General features: G+C 49.6%; 1 protein-coding gene across 2 annotated transcripts in view; it reads right to left on the bottom strand.

Annotated features, from left to right (window-relative positions):
• The window catches only part of AHNAK (AHNAK nucleoprotein), an 88,743-nt gene that overhangs the window by 41,895 nt on the left and 31,066 nt on the right, over positions 1–15,782 (bottom strand). The window lies entirely within an intron of this gene.

Below are 15,782 nucleotides of genomic sequence, written 5' to 3'. Positions count from 1 at the left end.
TAGAGGAATCGTTCAACGCCGAATGCTTCATCTATGCCGAGCCACAGTCCACAACAGTGAAGAAGAATGAACATTGACCTACCCAGAACATCTCCAAGACATTATTAAAGGGGCGGGAGCAAATTGCAAAACAAGACAGGGCAATCTTATTTATGGTTCCTTTTAATTTTTTTTAAGATTTTATTTTTAAGTCATCTCTCTTTTTTTTTTAAGATTTTATTTATTTATTTGACAGAGAGAGAGACAGTGAGAGAGGGAACACAAGCAGGGGGAGTGGGAGAGGGAGACGCAGGCTTCCCGCTAAGCAGGAAGCCCGATGCAGGACTCGATCCCAGGACCCTGGGATCATGACCTGAGCTGAAGGCAGACGCCCAATGACTGAGCGACCCAGGCGCCCCAATCACCAGATTTAATGTTGAGTGAATCTCCCCTTTTTTAGGCTTGAAAAAGCTACAGATTACAAAGTAGATATAATAACTCTAGTTGACTTTTTTAAAAAACAGATTTTATTTATTTATTTGTGAGAGAGGGAGAGAACAGAGGGAGAGTGAGAGGGAGAAGCAGATTCCCTGGAGAACAGAGACTCCGATGTGGAACTTGATCCCAGGACCCTGGGATCATGACCTGAGCCGAAGGCAGACGCTTAAGAACTGAGCCACCCAGGCGCCCCTTTAAGTAATCTCTACATCCAACATGGGGCTCGAACTTACAACCCAGAGATCAAGAGTTGCAGAGTTTCATGCTCTACCGACTGAGCCAGCCGGGCGCCCCATTTATGGTTTCTTTTAACTCACCAAACTACAGACATCTGTGTTAACATACGGACGTGCCCAAATGCACAGAACAAAGTCTGCGGGGTGCATGCCGGAGGACGTCAGGGGTTAGCACTCAAGATGAGCTTGCAACTGGGTTTGGGGGATGAGGAGGACTTCTCTTATTGTTTCAACGTTTTCCAAAACTGAATTGCTATGTGGTGTAATTAAAAATTAACCTTTGAGGGGGGGAGATGGGCACAATAGAGAAAAAATTAAATCTTTGCCAATGTTAGTCCTAAAAATGCCCAATTGCGTGTTCATCGGGCTGGAAAGTATTTTACCAGCTGTGGTATTTCACCAGCTGAGGAGGTCTGTTCAGCAAATACTTAGTGAGCCCTACTGTGGGCCAGACACTGTTTGCGACTCTGGAGAAATAGTAAAAAGATCTGCCTCAGGGTGCCTGGGTGGCTCAGTCGTTGGGCGTCTGCCTTCAGCTCAGGTCATGGTCCCAGGGTCCTGGGATCAAGCCCAGCATCGGGCTCCGTGCTCGGCAAGAAGCCTGCTTCTCCCTCTCCCACTCCCCCTGCTTGTATTCCTGCTCTCGCTAACTCTCTCTCTCTGTCAAATAAATAAATAAAAATCTTTTTTTTTAAATTTTATTATGTTATGTTAGTCACCACACAATACATCATTGGTTTTTGATGTGGTGATCCACGATCCATTGTTTTCATATAACACCCAGTGCTCCATGCAGTACGTGCCCTCCTTAATACCCATCACCGAGCTAACCAATTCCCCCTCCCCCCTCCCCTCTAAAACCCTGTTTGTTTCTCAGAGTCCATAGTCTTTCATGGTTCATCTCTCCCTTCAATTCTCCCCCCCCACTTTTCCCTTCCTTCGCCTAATGTCCTCCATGCTATTCCTTATGTTCCACAAATAAGTGAAACCATATGATAATTGACTTTCTCTACTTGACTTATTTCACTTAGCATAATCTCCTCCAGTCCCATCCATGTTGATGTAAAAGCTGAGTATTCATCCTTTCTGATGGCTGAGTAATATTCCATTGTATATATGGACCACATCTTCTTTATCCATTCATCTGTTGAAGGGCATCTCTGCTCTTTCCACAGTTTGGCTATTGCGGACATTGCTGCTATGAACATTGGGGTGCATATGGCCCTTCTTTTCACTATATCTGTGTCTTTGGGGTAAATACCCAGGAGTGCAATTGCTGGGTCATAGGGTAGCTCTATTTTTAAATTTTTGAGGAACCTCCACACTGTTTTCCAAAGTGGCTGTACCAACTTGCATTCCTACCAACAGTGTAAGAAGGTTCCCCTTTCTCCACAACCTCTCCAACATTTGTTGTTTCTTTCCCTGTCCACTTTTGCCATTCTAACTGGTGTAAGGTGGTATCTCAATGTGGTTTTGATTTGGATTTCCCTGATGGCTAATGTGATGAACACTTTTTCATGTGTCTGTTAGCCATTTGTATGTCTTCTTCAGAGAAGTGTCTTTCCATGTCTTCTGCAGATAAAGGGCTGGTATCCAAGCTCTATAAAGAACTTCTCAAACTCAACACCTAAAAAACAAATAATCAAGTCAAAAAGTGGGCAGAAGATATAAATAAAAATCTTAAAAAAAAAAAAACTGCCTCAATGGAGTTTATATTCCAGTGGAGTTTACGGCATATCTGCTTTGAGGGGAGGGCGGTGTCTCTGGGAGAGAAGCATGGGCTGGTACAACGTGCCCAGGGCAGGAGCAAGGCAGAAATAGGCTTTAGTCCTCTTTCTAGGCCAGGGGAAGAGGATGAGGTGAGCCCCATAGCACCTGGCTGGCCCCTCACTAAACACCCTCCATGTCTGCTCCAACCAGCTGCACAAGTTGGGGTGTCTGTAGTCAGCTGTGAGGCCACTCCCCAGCAGAACAGGGAATCATGGAGAGGAGGTGACTCGAGAGAGGCCTACCATCTAGAAAGTGCAGCTCAACTTACTGCAGGGGTCACTTGGCAATATTCACAAATATCAAATCATCATGGGGCGACCCTAAACTACCACAAGGTTCTACATCAAGTCTCTCTCAATAAAACGAGAAAGAGAAAAAGTGGAACTGAGCTTGTGGTTTATCCAAGAGATTTACAATAGAATTCAAGGTGATAGAGGAGAACACAGGCAACAACCTCTTCGACCTCAACCGCAGCAACTTCTTCCTAGAAACATCACCAAAGGCAAGGGAAGCAAGGGCAAAAATGAACTATTGGGACTTCATCAAGATAAAAAGCTTTTTGCACAGCAAACAGTCAACAAAACCAAAAGACAACTAACAGAATGGGAGAAGATATTTGCAAATGACATATCAGATAAAGGGCTGGTATCCAAAATCTATAAAGAACTTATCAAACTCAAAACCCAAGGAACAAATAATCTAATCAAGAAGTGGGCAGAAGACATGAACAGACATTTTTCCAAAGAAGACATCCAAATGGCCAACAGACACATGAAAAAACGCTCAACATCACTCGGCATCAGGGAAATCCAAATCAAAACCTCAATGAGATACCACCTCACACCAGTCAGGATGGCTAAAATTAACAAGTCAGAAACGACAGATGTTGGCGAGGATGTGGAGAAAGAGGAACCTCCTACACTGTTGGTGGGAATGCAAGCTGGTGCAGCCACTCTGGAAAACAGAATGGAGGTTCCTCAAAAAGTTGAAAATAGAGCTACCATATGACCCAGCAATTGCACTACTGGGTATTTACCCCAAAGATACAAATGTAGGGATCCGAAGGGGTACGTGCACCCCAATGTTTATAGCAGCAATGTCCACAATAGCCAAACTATGGAAAGAGCCAAGATGTCCATCAACAGATGAATGGATAAAGAAGGTGTGGTATACATATACAATGGAATATTATGCAGCCATCAAAAAACCCGAAATCTTTCCATTTGCAACGACGTGGAAGGAACTAGAGGGTATTATGCTGAGCGAAATAAGTCAATCAGAGAAAGACATGTATCATATGATCTCACTGATATGAGGAATTCTTAATCTCAGGAAACAAACTAGGGGTTGCTGGAGTGGTGGTGGGTGGGAAGGATGGGGTGACTGGGTGATGGACATTGGGGAGGGTATGTGCTATGGTGAGTGCTGTGAATTGTGTAAGACTGATGAATCACAGATCTGTACCTCTGAAACAAATAATACATTATATGTTAAAAAAAAAAAAGAAGAAGAAGATAGTAGGAAGGGAAAAATGAAGGGGGTGAAATCGGAGAGGGAGATGAACCATGAGAGACTATGGACTCTGAGAAACAAACTGAGGGTTCTAGAGGGGAGGGGGGTGGGGGGATGGGTTAGCCTGGTGATAGGTATTAAAGAGGGCACGTATTGAATGGAGCACTGGGTGTTATACGCAAACAATGAATCATGAAACACTACATCAAAAACTAATGATGTGGGGCGCCTGGGTGGCTCAGTCGTTAAGCGTCTGCCTTTGGCTCAGGTCATGATCCCAGGGTCCTGGGATCGAGCCCCGCATCGGGCTCCTCGCTCTGCAGGAGGCCTGCTTCTCCCTCTCCCATTCCCCCAGCTTGTGTTCCCTCTCTCGCTGTATCTCTCTCTGTCAAATGAATAAATAAAATCTTTAAAAAAAAAAAAAAACTAATGATGTATGGTGATTAACATAACATAATAAAATAAAATTTAAAAAAAATAGAATTCAAGGTGAGAAGGTTAAGGGAATCCTCCAAACCCCAGACCAACCTGCATTTCAGAGGGATGGCCAGGAGAGAGCCCACGGTAAATGCAAAGGAATGACTCAATAACAGTGAAATTGCAGACATCCTTGATGAGCCAGTGGGGAGAGACTTCAGGCTAAGGTGGGTCTTTCCTGAGGCCTTCAAATCACACCTTACAGGCACTGGGCTGCCCTACCTGAACCCCGGCCCCCTGCCAGCTTCCCTGTCAAGCCAGTTCACATGGGCGCTGGAAGGCTGAGGTAATCTGATTGGCCAGGAGATTCATGTTTGCTGGGGAAGACTGGCTTTGTTAAGGATCAAAGTCAGGTTTCAACCTGTTTCTCCCAAACCTATGTGCAGTCCCTCATAGAGCCCGACACAGGGCGTGGTGAGCAGCTTTGCATAGCTCTGATGATTTGTAAAATCCAAGTGGGTTTCAGACTGCTCAGTACTGGATACTGGAAATCAGGGTAAAGAACTACCTCCTCGAGATGCCTGGGTGGCTCAGTCGGTTCAGCATCTGCCTTTGGCTCAGGTCATGATCTGGGGTCCTGGGATAGAGCCCCACATCGGGCTCTCTGCTCATTGGGGAGTCTGCTGCTCCCTCTCCCTCTGCCCCTCCCCCACTGCTTGTGCGCTCTCGCTCTCTCTCTCTCAAATAAATAAATAAATAAAATCTTTTCTAAAATATTTTTTAAAAAAAGAACCACCCTCCGCTTCATTTCCACTTTGAATTAAGAGAACCAACTGGGGGATTCCTGACCCACCAATTCACGTATCATCTCTCCCTCAACTAGGAAGTCCTTCCTCCCTCGGGGCCCTTGCTGTCTGTGGATAAGGAACCAGCACAAACACCTGGTCAGCGTCACTGGCCAAGACCGTGTTGGGCTGGGAATGGTATTTCTTTCTTGACAAATGGACTTTGCTCAAACACGCTGCCCCAGATTCAAACACACGATTCCTCACCCACTTCCCCAGGAGATCTCTGATCTCAATGCCTCAAAATCTACTTTTAGAAGGACTTTGCCCAAACCTGAGAAAGATAAACACCTTTACCACACCCCAGCCTAGCTGTCCTCGCAGGAGGCTTGGAAACGCTCTGAAAGGCGTGCTGTGGGTGCTCTGTGCTGGGACACCGCAAACGCTCTCCTGCGCTCACGCACCTGTATGTCACAGCCAAGTGCTTCCCAGCAAAGTACACAAGGGCTTTGTCTCATTCTGCAGTGGGCTGCACTGGCCACGGGGCCACGGCCACGGGGCCCGCTGTGTTTGTCCCGCTCAAAGAGGACAACTGCCCGGTGGGGTTTGGGCAGCTTGCCGCAACAAAGAGCCGGCCAGCCCCACCTTGCTTCAGGTGGAAAACACAATTCTCCACATCCTGGCTGGGCTTTCCGGTCAAGAATTTCACTAGGAAGGGGGGCGCCTGGGTGGCTCAGTCGTTAAGCGTCTGCCTTCGGCTCAGGTCATGATCCCAGGGTCCTGGGATTGAGCCCCGCATCGGGCTCTCTGCTCGGCGGGAAGCCTGCTTCACCCTCTTCCATTCCCCCCTGCTTGTGTTCCCTCTCTCGCTGTCTCTCTCTCTGTCAAAATAAATAAATAAAATCTTAAAAAAAAAAAAAGAATTTCACTAGGAAGGAAGGGAGGGAGGGACAAGAAGGAGGGGGAGCAAAAGAAGGCCCTTTCTTCGTATTACTCCCTTCATAAAACAAAGCCCGGCCGGGGCAGTCAACATCTCATCAGAAAGACACACGTTTTAAATTAATAAAAACAAAAATAATCAATTGGGAATAGAAAAATCCAAATTCACAATTCCCAGATTCGAGCCATGAGTGACATTTCAGATGCCAGCCACCGGTTTTGGAGCAAAGTGATCAGATTTGGGGAGCCCCTCCTCCTCCTCAACCCAGCTTTCTCCCCCCGCCCCCCAGCTTCAGTTCATGGCCATGGGCTCTCCCCGGCAGTTCTGGTGGGGGCCATCTCCAACCGCCCCTCCTCTCCCACCAAACCCCCACTCAGCTCTCCTCTGCCCTCCGCAGCCACCAGGTCACCTTCTGGGGCCCCAGGCTTTTCTTTTACCTCCTTTTCCACCCCAACAAGGCAGGCCCACGTGCTGGCAAAGCGTGCCGGACGTTCCCTGCTTTCCACCCTTGTTAAATCAGACTCCTCGACAGCTCAAGGAGAGCCGCTGAGCTGCAGAACCTTAGCCATGACATTAGGGAACCAGTTCTTGTGGGTGTTTCTTTTGTTGGTTTTCTGGGTTGGGTTGGGTTGGGTTGGGTTACAGCCAAGGCGGTGATGAGGAACAAGCAGGCTGCATCCTTCCCTCACAGAGCTGATAGTCTGATGGCGGCGGCAGACAGACTAGCAACTAGTCACTCCTAGTTTAGTGGGAATAGTGCTGAGAACGGGAAGGTACAGAGAGCAGCATGAACACACAGAGAGTTGGTGGAAGCGGGTGGGGGGTGGCAGGGAAGATTTATTCTGGGAGGAAATGCCCCCCTAAACCGAAACCCAAAGGATGAAGAAGAGAAGCCTGTTTAAAAGCCAGGGGGCTGGAGACGGCAGGGGTTGGTAAAGAGGGCTGGAAAGAGCTGAGTGTGGCTCAGAGGACAACTTGAGGCTGCAGAGGTTGACTATGGCCAGAGTCAAAAGTAAGAACGAGCATTCCCCGGAGTTTGGGCTGGAACACGGACAGGCTGGGACACACAGAGCTCAGAGCCACCTCCAAGACCTTCTCTTCCCTGCGTGAACCTGCATGTGGCTCAGGCTGTCTTAGTAAAACATTCCAATTCCACTTTTCACTCTCATTTAGCGAGAGCTCATCAAATGCCCATGAATACAGAACAAGAGCCCAATCCACGTCCGAATAGAGTAAGCCGGTGACACGCCCCACTCCCCGTGTTTTTTCCTGTACTTGCTTCTGACCCAGAAAAGCCCTATCAAAGGTTCTCCAGGATGACGTAACGAGAACAGGGCAGGCAAGTTTCGTGAGACACGCAGGAACCAACCATTTCCCCTTTAGAAATCGTCAAACACCGAAAGTGAATGTGTGCAGGATGCGCTGTGCATGTTCTCACCCAGCTCGCTGGCAAGGTCTGGATCCACCATCCAGTGGCAAGAACCCTACTAATCCAAGGTGTTTATTTCTTTCTGATAAACAGTTATGTGTAATTTCCCATTTCTAGGGACAATAATGACTTCAAACAAAGGGCAGTCACCAAAAGCGGTATTTAGAGGGAGTGGTTCTCTTCCATAGGAGGACGGCAGCTCAGTGAAAAAATAATTTTTTGTTCCCCCCCCCCCCAGAAAAAAGGCCTTGGCTAAAAGTATGAATTTGTCTCTTAGATCTGATTCGAAAGACAAGTCATTTTTGGAAATACAGGGTGTTCAAATAGAGAAAGAAGAGCAAAAAGCCGCCTCTTCCGACCAGGCCTCCTGGACTACCAGCTCTAACCCCTGCTATGCATGACACTGAGTATGCTCACCTGCTACTCCTCCCTCCCACAGCGAAATTCCTAGAATTTATTTTCTAGGAATTTAGACCATCCACAATGGCTGCCTCCACACTCTCACTTGACTTCCCTAATCTGCCTGAAGGGCCCACTTGAAATTCAAGTTGTGAGCCGAACTTGCACTGTTAGGAGTAGAAAATGCCCCGTCATTAGCCTGTCCTGCCTGTTCACATTCCAGCCCTCCCCGCTGCCTGGCCACGGGAGACGGCGGACACAGAAACCCCGCCACAGGGCACTGGCTGGAAAGGCCTTCCAAAGCCTTCCTTGTCACCTGGGCCAGAGTAGGGGCCTCAAGACAGGCAGGGGTCAAATGCGCCGTTACCGCCCAGGGTTGGGTCAGGGCCCCAGAGGGAAAAGCAAGACAGGTAACGCCCCCCGCTATGTGTGTGGCTTTGCTAAAAGGCTCTCCTGTCCCAAAATACCCGGAGCTGGCCAGCCATGGGTCCATCCCTGGGACCCAAAAGCCCTTTTTTTGATGTAAATATCCCGAAGTATTAACATAATATGGCACAGCATTTTCTCCGAGTATAAAGCTGTGGGCTGAGGAAAGTCTGGCCTAAGGGAAGATATGGAGATAGGGAGTGAGGCTAAAGTGCCCCCAGGGCCCTTCGCCCTGTCCCTGCTCCCTGCACTGTTTGGAGCTTAGGGGCCCACCGGGGTCAGGAGGCTAGCTAGCTCTCCCAGCAGCCACTGGGAGGTCTGGACTTGGCCTCCAGCAACTTCCTCACAGCCCCCCAGGGTCTTCTTTCCCCGATCTCCTACCAGTGGCACCCCTCTCCCAGTCCCAGCAGGCCACCGCAGAGCCCGTAGCTCGCAGCAGCCCAGAGGTGGGTAAGAACCAGCCCGGCAAACGGTCCCGGGACCCCAGGACGGCCTGGCGATCAGCAGATCTACGGAACGGGGTGTGGTGGCAGATGGTCCCTAGAGACTGTTTTCTCCTCTGGTTTCCCTTGCCCCTCTGCTTTCCCTCCCTCCCTCTCTCCCCCCTACTCCTCTGGGGCCAAGAATCTCTTTGGGAGGCCCTTATACTCCCTGGACACTGGCGGCCCCATGATTACAGTATGGGGGTCTTCAGGGTGTCATCTGGTTTGGGGCTAAAGCAAAAACCAGAGTTTTGGCTGGAGTTTGGGGGCAAATTGATGTTGCAAGCATGCTGCTTTACTTAGGTTATAAGCTCTTTTGGGGTGCCAGGAGGGACTTACGGAGATAGGGGAGCGGGGCTAAAGTGCCCCCAGAGCCCTTCGCCCTGTCCCTGCTCCCTGTGGGTCCTCTCTGCTTGCCTCCCTCCCTTGCAGCTTTCATGCTCCCAGCAGCTCATTCCAGGCTTCCCCCCGCCCCCCCGCCAGCACTTTGCTCCTCCAGGGCTGCCCTCTCACTCCAGCCCGCCCCCGCACCCTGCTCTTCTGCTTTCCTTATAGATTTCTATCTGCTTCCTTCTTCCCTCATGCTCCCCATAATCTCCAGAATAAAGGGCCAGTGGTTCCAGTTGGTGGAGGCCTCAGCTCCTTCGCCTTGGGCATCCTCCCAGGCAGCCGGGAGACCTCACGCTCATGGCGTGGATTGTTAGCAAGTCCCAGGTGCTAGTTGGCCACAGCCCTGGAGCCATCAGGGCCGGCAGGCCAAAGAAAAAAAGGGGAAGCTCTCTCCACAGTTGGAGAACTACTCTGTTCTGCCCCCAAACTCTTCTCTGAGCCCCGCCCCCCACAATGCCAGGCCCAGCAGGGGCCCTGAGAGGGAGCTCAGCCCCACAGGGCCCCTGCTGGCCCCAGGGACGCGCGCAGGCCTGGGCCGAATTCCCACTGCTGCGGGGTGGCAAGGCCACTAGCTGGAGCCAGGGCGGAGGCTTCCAGGCTGCCTGGCCGGCGGTCAGGGACAGGGGGTGGGGCTAATTATAATGCAAATGCTTTGATTGCAGTTACTCCCTTGTTGATCCTCATTCTGGAAGAGTAAAGACCCGGGAGAGGAAAAGACCCAGGGTAACACTGAGCAAGAGGGGCTGGCAGCAGCCAGGGAGGCTGAACCCGGGCCAAGGGTTCACTTTGCTTGAGGCCTGGAGTCCACCTCCTACCTCCAAAATGGGCAAACTGATGAGCGCCTTTTCCTTTCCTTTCTGAGCAGGACCGGAAACCAGGCTGGCTGCCTGCGTGCTCTCAAGGGTCATTCTAAGTTCTTAGTTCTTCTCTTCCCCCCACCCCACCCTACCCCGCCTTGCTGAACCTCCCCACACCCTTCACTTCCACACCCTACTCCTGCTGTTCCCTCTGCCTGGAACGTGCGCCCCACACTCCTCTCCAAACCTGGAAACAGTTATATGTTGCTAACACAGTCGGCCCCGTATCAGAGCGAGCAGAATGCCGTGAGTATTTAAAGCATGGGCTTCTCAGTCAGACCGGGCCCAGTTTGAATTGGGCCATATACCAGCTGTGTGACCCTGAGCATATTGCTTAACCTCTCTGAGCTTCGGTTTGTCTGTAAGTAAGAAAAGGAATACCCACTTCATGGGGTTGTGGTAGAAGTCAAAAGAGTTAAATCACGTACAATACATACAGAATGCCTCACACAAAGTATTCAAGAGTAATCACTAGCACTCACAGTTTTTACTGTATGCCGAACACATGATATGTATTAACTCACGTCATCCTCACACCACCATTCGGAAAGAGGTACCGTATCATCCCTGTTTTAGAGATAAAGAAAATGAGGCACAAGAAAGGTGCAATAACTTGCCCGAGATCATACAGCTACGAAGTGGAAAAGCTGATAGGTATTATTATTTTATCATTATTATTCCCTTCCTACACAATAGGCTCATTGAAGAAAGAGGCTTTGCACATACATATTTAATAACTACTTCAGGGCTGTTGTTGGAAGGTCAAGGCCCTACACATTTCAAAAGTCCTCTTCCATTTCCTAAAACCTCCCCAGAAAAAGAACCCCAACTTCCTCAGGGAAACAGCGATGGCATCATGGAAAAGGAAAAAAAAAGAATTTTTAAATCAGAAGGTTTGGCTTGACCTAGAAGAGTCACCTCTTCCCAGCTCTGTGAGTCGAAACCAACCAAGGGCTTCACCCCCCTAACCTCCCCTTCCTGTAGGCCACCTTCTCCCGGGGAGAGCTGACAGCCCAGCGATCCCAGGAGATAAAGCACCTTGTAGACCAGAACGCCCTGTCCAAAGAGAGGGTCTTTTTTTTTTTTTTAAAGATTTTATTTATTTATTTGAGAGAGAGAGAATGAGAGACAGAGAACATGAGAGGGAGGAGGGTCAGAGGGAGAAGCAGACTCCCTGCCGAGCAGGGAGCCCGATGCGGGACTCGATCCCGGGACTCCAGGATCATGACCTGAGCCGAAGGCAGTCGCTCAACCCACTGAGCCACCCAGGCGCCCCGGGTCTTTTCTTTCTTAACCCTTCCCAATCCTTGGCCCCACGGTTGGGAAGCTTTTCCATGAAGGCCAGGCCTCAAGTTTGCGGTGGAAAATAACAGAGGTTTTTAAAGGGAACAGAAAGCACGCTCCTCAGCAGAATGTTCCCCACACATTCCCCGTGCCCCCGGCAGCGCCTCTGCTGGCAGCGTCCAGCCTTAAGAAACACTTGCAGCTCCCGGCTGCTGGCCACCGCGGGGCTATTCAGAGGCTGGTAAACAGCACATGGCATTCTCAGGCATATGGCAAGCATGCATGCGCCGAATTCTTTGTCCTCGTGAGGAGAGACAGAGAGCTACTCTGTGCTGCAAAGCCCCAAACCAGAACTCCATCTCCCAGGGCCCTAGCCAGAGAGCACGCCAAGGCCGAGGCGAGCAGGCCACCAAGCCCTTCTGTGCTTGCGAAATAAACTTGTCCAAACTTGGACTTCTGTCTTGAAAACTTGGGTTTACTTGTTAATGCCAGAGGGAAAGTATGGCACTGTTACAATGGAGAAACTTGGCAATCTCCTCCCTAACCCAGGGCTCGAAGTCACGTGGGTCCTGAGAAGTGACCCCCACGTCGCAGCTATGCTCTTTCCTGCCCCAAATGCATAACCTGAATCTCACCAAGAGGAAAACAAACACATCATGAGACAAACCCAGACCGGGGGATGTGTTCTGCAAAACGACCAGCCCCGCACATTTAAAAACTACCAATGTCACGAATGACAACAAAGAGCTGAGGAACGGTTCCAGATGGAAGAGTCCAGATGGAAGAGACCATGAGAACGAAAGGTCATGTGGGATCGTGGGCAGGGATCGAGGCCAAAATGGGAAAGAAGACTTCGCCAAAAGGCAATCATTGGGCGATTAATAAAATTTAAAAATGGACTGTACGTCAGATGATAGTATTTTGCCAATGTTAAGGTTTCTGAATTTGATTACTGTGTTGCGGTTTATAGAAGACAACATCCGTACATGCTAAAGTATTTAGGAGTAGAGGGTCCTGGTGACCTGCAGTTGACCCTCTAATGATTCGGCAAAAATAATGATAATTATAACCTCTAGAGAGAGATTAAAGCAAATGAGGTAAAATTGGTAAATCTACATGAAAGGCATATGGATTATTCATTGTATTATTCTTGCAACATCTCTGTAGGTTTAAATTCACAATAAAAACGCTTTTAAATAAAGAGAGAGAGAAGAAAAAAAAAGAGGGGATAAAAAGAGAAGAAAAGTACACTCTTAAAAAAAAAAAAAAAGGCACCTGGCCGGCTCAGTCATTGGAGCGTGCGACTCTTGATCTCGGGGTCGTGGGTTTGAGCCCCGGGTTGGGTGTAGAGATTACTTAAAAAGAAAACTCTTTTAGGGCGCCTGGGTGGCTCAGTTGGTTAAGCAACTGCCTTCGGCTCAGGTCATGATCCTAGAGTCCCAGGATCGAGTCCCGCATCAAACTCCCCGCTCGGCGGCGAGTCTGCTTCTCCCTCTGACCCTCCCCCCTCTCATGCTCTCTCTGTCTCATTCTTTCTCTCTCAAATAAATAAATAAAATCTTTAAAAAAAAAAAAAAGAAAAATCTTTTTAAAAATCTTTTTTAAAAAAATCAATTAAATAAGTAAATAAAGGAACATCGGACATGCCCAGCTGCATCTCCCGGATACTAAGCGTGTCACAGCTAAGGTGCTTAGTGGAGCTGAGGCAGGACGTGCCAGCGACCTGCAAAGTCCCAGTGGGCACTGCGTTTGGCTTTGGAACACTGGAGACGTAGCGGTAGTTCAATAATGCTGCCATTGCTCAAAACATTTGACCCAACTTAGCAACCACACAGGAAAATTAGTTGTACTACATTGTAATCACACTTCGCTCTTGACCCAACCCAGTCCCATCCACCTAATTAACCAGCTTTACTTCTGAAAGAATCACAAACTATCTGGAACTGGTAACCGCCTTCGAGAACGCATGCCTGATCCATGTTACAAATGAGGAAACTGAGGCTCAGACAGGATCCAAGGTCACGGCTAATCCCATTGACTCCTCCCAGGCCAGTGCTCCTTTCCAGGTTCTGTCCTGGGAACCCTGGAGTATATTCCAGGCCTTTTGGCTATTTGCAAAATATTCAAGACAGGAAGATTTGTGTTTCCCCAAGAGAAAAAAAAAAAGAATTTTTTAATGTATAGGTGACGTTGAGAGCCATTTCAAAGGAGAAGAAACAAAATATTCTTAACAGAATTTTCATAGCAGCACCTCCCAAACATAAGTGTTTGTTTAAAACAAAAATTGTCATATTATTTTATGATCACACCTTAAATACATCCCACATCATGGGGGCTATTTTAAGAAATCTCAATATACTGGGCGCCTGGGTGGCTCAGTCAGTTAAGCGTCTGCCTTCAGCTCAGATATGATCCCAGGGTCCTGGGATCGAGCCCTGCATGGGGCTCCCTGCTCAGCGGGGAGTCTGCTTCTCCCTCTGCACCCCCTCCACGTGCACACACACTCTCTCTCTCTCTCTCTCTGAAATAAATAAAATCTTAAAAAAAAAAAGAAGAAAAAGAAATCTCAATATACAGAAATTCAAACTTGCCTGGCAGAAAAACGAGAAGATTAGCGTATTGTCCTCTTTATTCTCTACCTGCATCTCCACCTTCAGAGTCCTTCTCCCGGCTCCTGGAGGCTGATCCCTTCACTCGAAACACCTAGACTCCCTTGCCCTCCAGGGAGAGGCACCAGCGGGAGGAAAGATCACTTCTTCCTGTTTTCCCACGGCTGGCAGTTTCTGGCAGATGCTGTGGTCCTTCGTGGCTGCCTTGCCTCCAGCTCACGCAGGATGCCAGGAACACCATTTCCTCCCCAAGCCCCTTCAGGCCCCTGGGTGGTACCAGCTTCCTGCTGTCCCTGTTCCCATCCCCCCTCGCTGGCTCCGCTGTCCCCGCCCACTCCTCCTTGGACAGTACCTTTTTCAAAGCCTCTGTGCTTGAACTATCTTCCAGCGGAATTTTGTTTCCTCTAGGGACCCTGACAGATTTAGAAATGAGTTTGTGTGAATGAAAAATATTTACTGCCATCTGTGAGCGCGTGGTGCTTTTCAAAGTCACTCCATTTTTGAAATGTCCCCTTAACCACACCACTTCCCACACACGGTCACGCTGCCAAAGGCAGGGTACAAGGTGAGGCTACGGTCGGGCCCTCGGACAGCTCGTGCAACTCCAAGGAAGGACCTGCGGGAGCCCAGCCCAGCCCCTTCCCGGTCTCCTGATGCTACTCCCGCCCGAGACCTCAAAGTGTAAGACTTCTCGCATCTGGGCCCGGCAGGACTTTGGGGAATAACGTGGAGCCCCCTCATCAGGGACAGAGGAAGGATTCGGGATTGGGCTCTGAGCTCAGGAAGAGTGAAAGAAGCACTGGGAGGGCGCCCGGAGAGGTTAGCACGGAAGGCAGCTGCGTGCAGGCGTGCGTGCAGGCGGGCACGTGCGTCCTCTCGCTCTTGAGTGTGCGTGGAGAGGTGTGCACCTGCCTCTCTAGGACCCCACACCCACCCTCGTGCTCCCAGTAAACAAACCTATGGCTGTGATATGGATGCTACCCCCTTGAACGTGGTGTCCTCGCACAGTCGACAACCCAAATACCCGGGCAGACTCTGGCCCTATGGATACATGTCCCCATTTTATGGGGGGAAGAAGCGAAGGCTCAAAGGGGTTAAGTGTCTTGCCTAATTCACAAAAGCAATGACGGTAGGTCGGTCATTTTAAGAAAAGCAGCAGGGTTTCCAGCACCTCCCTTGTTCCCTCTTTCCAAAACCAAGAGCCGCTCCTGAGTTCCAGAGCCCCCAGGGACGCTAGCTCCGCTGGCTGAGGTGAGAATGGATGAAGCTGACAGTCAGTGTGAAAGCCAAGCCAGGGCAGGTGGAGCGCCCCCTGGGCAGACCCCATTGCCATGCGCCCAAACCCGCTGACAAGCTGACACTGGACCGGATGAGATGGGGTGGGAGCTGTTATCTGTGGTCTGGGGTGATCTGGGCTGCTGGGAGAGGTGCAGAGCCGTCTCCACGGGCAGGAAGGCCAGGAGGGCGGCAGCCCTGGGGAGCGGCGAGGGGAGGAGCTTGCTCCAATTGTTTTTGGTATAAGAAAGCAAGGCCCTCAGCTCAGCAATGACCAACGTTAGAAGCCAGTTTCTAGAAGCCTCCCCGCCCCACCACCACCATGTATTGTCCGCAGAGCTGGAAATCAAAAGAGGACTCTGGTCACAAGAGGTTTTTCATAAATTCAGTAGGACTAGCAGGAACCCTAAAGACCTCTATTACGAGATCAGCACCCCTATTTCAAAGAAGAGAAATCTGAGGCCCAGACAGGGCAGGTAACTTGAGGCCACCCA

Source organism: Halichoerus grypus, chromosome 11, assembly GCF_964656455.1.
Source record: "Halichoerus grypus chromosome 11, mHalGry1.hap1.1, whole genome shotgun sequence".
In the NCBI taxonomy this organism is placed as follows: domain Eukaryota; kingdom Metazoa; phylum Chordata; class Mammalia; order Carnivora; family Phocidae; genus Halichoerus; species Halichoerus grypus.
Note: the sequence above shows the minus strand (reverse complement) of the source record. Positions and strands in the feature narration are given on the sequence as shown.